At 43.4% G+C, this 7,630-nt stretch overlaps 1 protein-coding gene across 1 annotated transcript in view; it reads right to left on the reverse strand.

The window, feature by feature from the left end:
* The window catches only part of LOC124552510 (peroxidase), a 74,635-nt gene extending 67,714 nt beyond the window's left edge, over positions 1-6,921 (reverse strand). The window contains exon 1 of the mRNA XM_047126800.1: positions 6,901-6,921. The gene's annotated coding sequence lies outside the window, so the exon portion shown is untranslated. The remainder of the gene's footprint in view (positions 1-6,900) is intronic.
* Positions 6,922-7,630: the final 709 nt, after the last annotated feature.

Below are 7,630 nucleotides of genomic sequence, written 5' to 3' on the forward strand. Positions count from 1 at the left end.
TAAATTATTATGACTGGTATGAACTCCAGGGTAATAAATATAAATATTCTTAAATACTAAATGATTTCGGTGAAAAGGTGGTAGGGGAACGCCCCCACTCTTGGTGATACGAGCATAGCTAGAGGTAGCTGGAGACACAGGGACTGAACAATGGAATGGCCTGGGGAGTGTTGACGTGACAGGACGTGCGTAACTGTGCTCACGCAAAAGTGATTCTGCAACAGCGAAGAGGCGAATATCGTCGCCGTTTGTGGAGTGGAACGCGACAAATGGTTGTCGAAGCCGTCTCTATGCCACTGGGGCTGATTGTAAGAGTTCCTGCGCCCAGATTTTGTGGCGGACGTGCAGTAGCTTATACGAGTGCTACAGCTCGTAGTTCCAGCCGCCATTGAGGGCATGAGGCGTGAAGAGCTGCGTTAACCACATGCATCTCACCACCAGCACCGACACGGCTACCCAAGGCAAGACTGCTTGCAATTGTTAAGTCGAACTTTGTATACATGTAAAAGGAGAATACCAGTTTTCTTTTGTGCAAGTGCAGAAGACAGAATATAGTAATGAGTAAAATTACGAGGCATGTTGTTCATTGTAAAGTGTAGTAACCTGAAACATAGTGTAGTGAAATCAGACTGAGGCCACCATCGCCTCTTTCATTTACAATTCTTTTGGGTGTAGAATACTTTAGCATATAAGAATGTTGAAAAGAGCAATGGTCATACCAGAATGAGTCGCCTATTTATAATTTCTTAAATTTTTCTGAGTAACCTTTCAAGTAAAGTCACTTAACTAAGTCTATATCAAATGTCCAAAGAGTAATATCCAAAATCATTAAATAAGTTGAAGGATAGGATTTTGTTAACCTAAGTTGCATAAATTGTCTTGGTAGTAATTACCAAGCCAACTCACAGAAATTGAGAGAGTATTTGCTTTGTAGAATCACCTAGAATGATCAGAAATAGTAATATTCAGAATTAAGTTTAAATTCAACTCAAGCCGTTTCACTTTGAAACGAGCCAAAAAATTGATTTATTCTTTTGCTCCTTCAGAGCTGGCGACCGTAGTTATAAGTATTTTCAGGATGATTCGACGGTAAGTCTGCTGCTCTCGTCGTGCTGATAGGATTATCCACTGCTGCTAGCAGTGGTGATTGGATACATAAGCTCACTACCAAGTTAAGTGGGTCAGGTAGGCAGTGTTACCGTGTGAACTGTAGGGCACTGTAGGCCGTGGATCGAACCCGTTCAATCATCACAGCTCTTTGAGAAATAGTCCGGTTAGGAGTGTACTAATCCAATAGGTAAATACTGGCGAGTAACGGTCAAAAATGTATACGCAAGTGAATTTAGCAAGGTCCATGTAGCACCTAGTTAATGTGGTGTAATGGCGAGGGTAGGAGTGGAGTAAAAGTGAGCTGATCTTGTGGCAGCTGTGCTGTCTTCAAAGATTAATAACGTGAATTCACTACTAACTCTTACCATTAGGGCTGAGCTATTTACGGTTAAAATACGCAGCAGTAAGCGCAAAGGCGTGACAGCTACAAGTCCGTATTGGCTTTATACATACGGAAGTAGGAAGCGGGTCATTCTGTCAGTGGAGGGGTTAAAACAACGGAGTCACTTGAGAACATACCCCATTTACTGATGGAAAGATTCGGCGGTTCGGTCGCAACTTTTTTAAATGGCACCCTGTATTTTTTATTCGGTAATTCATTTCCTCTCCTAAAGACCTATTCAAAAAGTATCACATTGTATCATTAACTGTAACACAGCATTATTAATTACATAACACAACATTGACTTTGAGCCCGGGATCACAACCTCGTCCACTTGCTGGAGTAGTCAGAAAACAATGAAAACATAACCCAAAATTGACTTTGACTCTCCTGTACCACTGTCCAGGAGTAGAACATTCAAAGGTGTTCAAAGTCGTCACCCTGGACACCGATACACTGGTGCACTCGTTGAATGAAAGATTTACTGCTTCCAGTGATGCCTGCTGAAGAGAATTACAAGCAAGCACGATACGTTACTGCATGTCCTCTGGAGTTGTTGGGATATCCCGATAGACAACATCTTTAATGCATCTCTAAAGAAAAAGTCCAGAGGATTTAAATCAGGAGACCTAGCAAGCCAAGTAACTGTTTCTCCTCGACCAATCCATCTGGCAGGATACCTTCCGTTCAGAACACGACGTGCACGCAAGACATTATGTGCTGGACATCCATCGTGTTGATACCACATAAGCATTCTGGTTCTTAGCGGCACTTCATCCAGAAGAGGAGGAAGAATTCGACTGAGGAAGTTGGCATACGCTGTGCCGTTTAGACTACCATTGATGAAATAGGAGCCAATAACTGTAGTACCAAGTATCCCACACCAGACATTAACTCTCCATTGACGCTGCTGGTGTTCCACCTGTCCAAGCCATCGTGAGTTGTCGCTGGACCAATGATGCATATTCCTTGTGTTTACCTGTCCTTTGTTTGAGAAGGAACATTCATCGGCAAATAGAACACTGGAGAAGAAGTTCGGGTTAGCGAGGATTTGCTGCTGTGCCCTCTGACAGAACTGTACACGATTCTGGAAACCATTCCCATGCAATTCTTGATGTAGGTGTACATGGTAAGGATGGAACCGGTGACGTGTAAGAATACGATGTACACTGGTTTTAGGAATGCCAATCTCGTGTTCAAGCTGTCGTGTGCCGACATGTGGATTCATAGCAACGGAAGCGAGAACAGTAACTTCGGCAGCTTCGTCTGTGCGAGTGCTACGACTATTGCGTTGTCGTGCGTTGAAACTTCCCGTTTCCTGAAGCGTCGCAACAAGACGAGAAAACATCCGTCGGGAAGGTGGATTCTTGTCAGGATATCGCTCTGTACAATTCCGCTGCCTGCGTAGCATTTCGCCTGCCTTCAACGACAAAAAAAGAAACGTTATGTTGAAGCAGTTTGTAGGAAGGACAGCCTTTACTGTATGCCTACTCTACACAACAGTATTTAAAAGTACTAAACAACTGTACTAAATGTACCGGTACATAAGAAAAGAGTATTGCAGTTACTGTTCTGCTAACTTACATTCCCCAAAAATGAGTAGCATTTCTACCTTCTTTGGTGTACATTCTACTCACACAACTCTTCAACTGACGATGGTTGACGGAATGACGGGTGTGCATTCTACTTACGTTTGAATTTGTCCTCTGCCAAAGTCAGCACGTGGATGAGTTCCATTGCCCCGAGTACCTGCACTAAGCGCTGGGAGCGTCAACGTCAGTGTTGTGTTATCTAATTAATAACGTTGCATTTCAGTGAATGGTACACTGTGATACATTTTTGTATAGGTCTTTAGGAGAGGAAATGAGTTACCGAATAAAAAATACAGGTTGCCACTTAGAAAAGTCCTACCGTTGTTCATATCTTTGTAAAAAAAACAAAGGTGCAACGAAGGCAAGCATGCTCATTGATGTCCCCCTGACGGCTAAAGAACATTTGCTTGAAACATTTTGTAATTTGCGTCTGGACAAAGAGTTATTTAGGGTGGTCAAGATAAATGGGACACCCTGTATAGTCTTGGGACAGAGAATTTTTTTCGGGAGTGCGGAATGGTAAGCTCATTTCTCACACAGTGATCAGTCGTGGCCTTGCTGACGTGAGAAAGTTAATCTGGTTTCAGAGAGATAGGGCGAACTATTAGTGCGCAAAAAATCCGAGTTGAAAAAGGTGAAAAAAATAAATAAAATAAATAATTGAAAATATTGCTGTTCTCATTCCGTGCGTTCCCCGTGAACCTGCGTGGTACCATTAGACAACACGTGGGCGATCATTTCTTCGGAAAGATCGAGTGGTCTTAATATTATTACGTCATAGACAACATATGGCACAATAATTAATAATACAGCCACGCAAAGATGTACTTTTCAGTTTTAGAAAGTACCGATCCGGTGTTTTCGTTCAAAAGCTGTCGAGGAAAGTAGGTCAGCTCAGAAAGCCAGTAACTTGCGCCTGGAAATTCTGCCACTCAACGAACAACTCAGTTATGCGCGAAGTATACATGACAGGGGCCAGTGTGTCCGTAGTAACATCGAAGGAGTAGTTTGTACGCTATTTCTGATGCACAGATGAAGAAATAATCGTCAAAATTGTTAGCAAAATATCGGGGAGGTATTTGTGTAGTGAACTGCCTGTGTTCTGCCGTTGCAGCAGTTAAGCAATAGCTGTGACTAGTAACCAATTTATATGTACAGGGTGGCCCATATGCTTGTGTTCACGGTTCTAAAACTAGTGCAGATGGAGGACAAGAAATAGTATGAAATCGGATGGTGAGGGGAGTGGGAACGGAAAACCTATTAGGCTATGTTACCAACACAGTGGCCACTTTCGAATTCGTCATCTTGGATGCAAGTCGTAACTTTCAACTAGAAACGGGGGCATATGACGTGTCAAAGAGATAGACAGCTACTCTAGGACAACAACGCGTTTTTAATTTGAGCAGGCTTTTATTCACTCTCGAGTTATGTCGCATTATGTGTGGCGCCCGAGTGTGAGAAGTACTGCAAGATTCATTGCTAAATATCCCTCCAGAACGATTCCATCTCTTCACAGACCTATGTGTATCCTGTGTTACATTTTCGTCTTGTCTACTTGTTTCTGTATACCGTGAATGTAAGACTTGTTTTATGTCGTAGTCAGTCCTTTTTAAGCATATGTAACTTCGTACTTCGTACTTCGTACAAGGGTCGACTTAAATTAATGTCTACTTTGAATTGTCACAACAAATTGTAATCCATAATGTAACATTTCCAGTGTTCAGCTGCCTGAAAGGACATGTTCCGAAAACCAATAAAAAGTTATTCTCTGGCGGAGGAATGATTAGCTAATGATATCACATTCAGTGCTTTCCCTTGACTTTTGGCCATTCATTATAAATAATCTGCACTCAGGATGATATGGTGTGGGTGAGTACTTTGCAAAGTAGGGTGTGTGTGGTGGGGATTGTGGGTAGGAGGGTGTGTGGATGGAGGTAATTCTTAAGGTATGTGGCATGTAAGTGAGGTGGTGTGTAGGAGTGAAAGTCTAATAGTGTATGGTGTTAAGGCGTGTGGCGCCTCTTTATTTTTTCAAAATAATTCTACGCATATGGTGGAAATAGCTGTATTCTACACTGTTATGATTTATGTAGATTTTCATGTTCGTTTAAGAGAAAGCATATAGTAAGGAGCTAACACTCCTTATTTGATTCATGTTTAGGTATGCATAGTTATTTAAGTCAATGATTCGTTCATTCTATTCCATTCCCCTTTGTCTGTCTTTACGTTTACCACTGAGATTGTTGCCTTCGTTCTGATGAATGTAGGTGTCTGTTTCTAGCTGAAATAATAACGACTGAAAAGATTCTTACAACCTTCTTTACGTCATTTCTGTCCCTTACAATTCCAAAACATCAAAGTTAAATGCGGTCATTGTAATTTTAGTAGTAGAAGCTTGTATAATATGTGTAACGAAATTAACTTATTTTCATTCTTAATAATCATTACTTCTGTCTACCACTCAAAAGAACCTGAGCATAGTTTATTTTATTTCGAAATCCTATACTTCGTTGGGTTATATAGTCTAGATAATTGTACATTCTATATGTGTTTGAAGTGCAGCCACACAAGCCGAAGCTACTCAGTAACTTTGGCTTGAGCAGAAATCATTGTGTGTTTCCTTAATAAAATAGATAATTTAATCCAAGTACTTGTGATAGGAAAAATATGGTTGGTTCAAATGGCTCTGAGCACTATGGGACTTAACATCTGAGGTCATCAGTCCCCTAGAACTTAGAACTACTTAAACCTAACTAACCTAAGGACATCACACACATCCATGCCCGAGGCAGGATTCGAACCTGCGACCTTAGCGGTCACGCGGTTCCAGACTGAAGCGCCTAGAACCGCACGGCCACACCGGCCGGCGGAAAAATATGACATGCAGTCTTTGCTTATAACTCAACACTAAGCTGAGGGATATTATTTAACTTAGATAACCATTTCTCTTAATTGCAGCAAATTTATGGCTGAGATTATAGCTGATCCTGATTACTGCAATCTATAAAAGAAAGATTTCATGATGATCTTGTCGTGAGATAAATTCAAATAATAATAGAGGCCAGTTAGAGTGGTTTGAGGATTCATCAGCATGGGTATACGTCAGTATGTGGGTGTGTAGGTGTGAGCATGTGTGGGTGTGTGATGTGTCAGTAAGGTGTTTGTCAGTGTAGGCAGATGTCAGCATGAGGGTGGGGGATGTGTGGATCTCAGGAGTTGGAGTTGTGGGGATGTGTGGGTGCAGGAATGTGTCAGAGCAGGGATGTGTTGGTGTGGGGATATGTGGGTGTAGGGATTTGTTGGTACAGGGATGTATTACTATAGGGCTGTGTGGGTGTGAGAAGTGGGGGTAGTGTAGGTATGGGGATGTTTGGGAGTGGAAAGTGTGGATTTGGGTAGTGTAGGGGTGGGCATGTGTGGGCATAGAGAGCATGGATGTGGGTAGCATAGGTGTGGACATGTGTAGGGTAGAGAGCGTGGATGTGAGTTGTGATAATACATGAGGGTGGAACTGAGTCAGTGCAGGGATTGTGGGTCAGTGTGTGTCACTCTGGAAACTTTTCAGTGTGGGGATATGTGGATGTGAGGGTGTTGCGTCTGTTGGTGTGGTGTGTGTTGATGAGGCCTCTGTCAGTTTGGTCTGTGTCAGTTTGGTGGGTGTCAGTGTGGTGGGTGTCACTGTGGTGTGTGTCAGTGTGGTGTGTTTTGGTGTGGAGTGTGAGGATGTATTAGTGTGTGGATGTGTTGGTGTGTGGACATGGGTGTGTGTGGATGTTGGGGTGTGTGGATGTGGGGGTGTGTGATGGTTTTACTGACCTCCAGAGTACTTTGGTCCCAGCAGTCAGCTGTTGTGGATGTGTTGGTGTGTGGACATGGGGTGTGTGGATGTTGGGGTATGTGCATGTGGGGGTGTGTGGACGTGAGAATGTGTGATTGTGGAGATGTGTGATGGTTTCACTGACCTCCGGAGTACTTTGGTCCCAGCAGTCGGCTGTTGTGGATGTGTTGGTGTGTGGACATGGGGGTGTGTGGATGTTGGGGTGTGTGGATGTGGGTGTGTGTGATGGTTTTACTGACCTCCAGAGTACTTTGGTCCCAGCAGCCGCCGGCCGTGGTGGTCTAGTGGTTCTAGGCACTCAGTCCGGAGGGGTGCAACTGCTACGGTCACAGGTTCGAATCCTGCCTCGGGCATGGATGTGTGTGATGTCCTTAGGTTAGTTAGGTTTAAGTAGTTCTAAGTTCTAGGGGACTGATGATCATAGATGTTAAGTCCCATAGTGCTCAGAGCCATTTGAACCCAGCAGTCAGCTGTTGTGGATCTGTTGGTGTGTGGACATTGGGTGTGTGGATGTTGGGGTATGTGGATGTGGGGGTGTGTGGACGTGAGAATGTGTGATTGTGGAGATGTGTGATGGTTTTACTGACCTCTGGAGTACTTTGGTCTCAGCAGTTGGCTGTTGTGGATGTGGGGGTGTGTGGACATGAGGGTGTGTGGTTGTGGAGATGTGTGGTGGTTTTACTGACCTCCAGAGTACTTTGGTCCCAG

Source organism: Schistocerca americana, chromosome 10 (genome assembly GCF_021461395.2).
Source record: "Schistocerca americana isolate TAMUIC-IGC-003095 chromosome 10, iqSchAmer2.1, whole genome shotgun sequence".
Taxonomy (NCBI): domain Eukaryota; kingdom Metazoa; phylum Arthropoda; class Insecta; order Orthoptera; family Acrididae; genus Schistocerca; species Schistocerca americana.